The sequence below is a fragment of the Urocitellus parryii genome, chromosome 4, assembly GCF_045843805.1.
Source record: "Urocitellus parryii isolate mUroPar1 chromosome 4, mUroPar1.hap1, whole genome shotgun sequence".
Taxonomy (NCBI): domain Eukaryota; kingdom Metazoa; phylum Chordata; class Mammalia; order Rodentia; family Sciuridae; genus Urocitellus; species Urocitellus parryii.
In genome coordinates, this window is record NC_135534.1 from 61,576,122 (window position 1) to 61,578,590 (window position 2,469).

The window sequence follows — 2,469 nt, forward strand, 5'->3', positions numbered from 1 at the left end:
ATGTCCTCAGCAACATTGTCGTGGAAACAGTATCTTAACTCCTAGTTCCTGGTACTGCCTGATAGAAAACATTGTTGATCTTTGTCTTGGCCATTATACTCATTGGCATATTTCTGTGCTGTGGCATTTCTTGCTGCATCAATCTGGTTCCAGTACTAATGAATTCTTGTTTCTCTTATAGACCACCTATCACTCGAATGGCTCTCCAGCCTATTACTTCTCAATTGGACTTTTAGCATGGACCACTCGATAGACCCGATATTTTTTAAGGGGGACTCCAAACTGCTTGCCCCACACCGTCCCTTTTCAGCCTGAAGAAGCCAGAGAGATCATCTTCGTCCCCCTTCCTCACAGCAGTAAGGAGTTCCCAAATTAGAGGGGGGAATGAAGCCAGATTTAAAGTTAGGCAGTCAGTGTAGTTAGATAAATTGGGGTCTAATATCGAGTGAAATCTAAAATGGAGGCCATGCTGGGAATGACTCAGGGAAAACACAGGACAATGGATATAAGATTCTATCCATGATAAAGAAAAAGGGGGGAATGAAAGACCCTAGCCCAGTTAGTCCAGTTACCTAAGGCCAAGATATGAAATCAAGATACCGGGCTTGTCATAAACAGGCTCAGGCGCCGGATGTGCTTTCCATATAACCAGAAAGGACAGAGCACCCACATCCTGAGGCATGAATGAATAAACAGGAACAGATAAGCAGGAACAGAAAGAATAGAATGCAGACCTGTGGTTTTTGGAATGCAGACCTGTATCCCCTAGGTGGCCTATATGCTAGATTTAAACAAACCAATAAGAAACCTGTTGCTTCCCGAGCGCGCTCGCGAAACCTGTCCCAAACCCTATAAAAATCTCTGTATCCCCAAGCCCGGGGTGCCAGTTCACCAAAGCTCCGGCTGAGGTTCTGCTGGACACCCGCAGGCGCCTGTGTCTCAATAAACCACCTCGTGCTTTTGCAGCCAGTGTTTCGTGTGATTCTCCTTGGACAGGGAAATGGGGGGGTCTTTCATAAAAGGGGTGTCTTTCACAAAAAGGGTCCTTCTTTTAAGTTTTGGGAAATTACATACTGAAAATTTATCAGTATTGACAATGTTTATTTGGAGCAAATCAGCTCCGGGAGCTGCATGGTTGAATGGAGGAAGGATCCCACCAATTGCCCTGATTCCTTCTATCTTGGCAGCTTGGCCAAAGCATTCAGTTGTTGGTAGGATCAATCCCAAAGTTCCATCTGGCATCATAGTGGCAGGTTCTGGAAGAGCTGGAAAAGCTGCTGGCACAGGAGCAGGGGACATGGTGCCTCTATAATTTATGCCCATTTCACCTCCCATAGCCATCTGGCACATCCTTAACTCTTGCTTTTTCACATCAGGGAAGGTCACCTTGAATCCTTCCTGGTGTCACCACATCATCTATTCTTGTTGCCACTTCCTCAGGGCTGTGCTCCTCCTCCTGCTGGGAGATCCAATTGCTTTCTTTTTTGCACTTCTTGGTTGTACATCTCTTCCATTCTTCAAAATTCTTCTTGGTGCCTCATCAAATCCTGCCTAACTAGCATGACTTGGTGCTCATGACAAGCAGGCTCCATCTCCATTTCCAGCTTCTCATAAGCCTCCTTGTGGTACCCCTGGTCCTGCGGCTATTTCTCCATCTCAATGAGTGCCTTCCATTGCATAGCATACTCATGCTTAAAGGAACCAGGATATGCAAATCTGGGTGGCTGCTCTCACTCCTTGTGAAATTGCTGGTTTTTTATAACAGGCTTCTCTGGAAGCCCTTCTTTATCATCTAACTGGACCATTAGCTCCACAGTCACAGGCTGAAGAAATGTGGTTATCAGGAAAGACCTTTCACTGCATCTGTCCAGAGCTTTCCAAGCAGCTGGCTTTCCTGAGAACTCACAATGCCTTTTTCTGAGGGTCTTCCTTGGTCATCCACAATGACTCCAGCCATCTCCAGGTAGCTAAACAACAGAAAAGCTGCTTCTAGCAGTTGGTTAAACATGTACTGAGAAATATTTTGAACTGTGAGGATGCACTATGGTGGGCAAAGCACACACACAACTGCTTTCCACAGAGTAACATACTGCCAAGCTCTACTTTGGCAATTTCTGCAAGGGTTCATGTTTCCAAGGGGATAAAGCCAGATATTTATCCTTATGAATGAAAACTTTGTCTGCCTTCCCATATTTCTCAAATAGTTTCATCATTTACTCCTCTTCCTCATTTACTCCTCACTGATGTCACGAGGGAGATTACCCACAAAGAGACACTAAGTTAGGTGAAGACCTTCTCTTCTGGTTTCCTAAAACTATTCAGGTCAATAGTCAAGGCTTCATTTTGGCCGCTGGCCTGATGCCCATTTGCAGGTATTGGTGGTGGCTGTGACTGCTGCTGTTGCTGCTGGTGGTGATGCTAATGATGTTTCCTTACAGTATGGTTCAGTTTCTCCAAATTAAAGGTTGT

General features: G+C 45.2%; 1 pseudogene; it reads right to left on the reverse strand.

Annotated features, from left to right (window-relative positions):
• Window positions 1-1,084: 1,084 nt before the first annotated feature.
• On the reverse strand, window positions 1,085-2,213 carry LOC144254626 (non-POU domain-containing octamer-binding protein pseudogene; annotated as a pseudogene).
• Window positions 2,214-2,469: the final 256 nt, after the last annotated feature.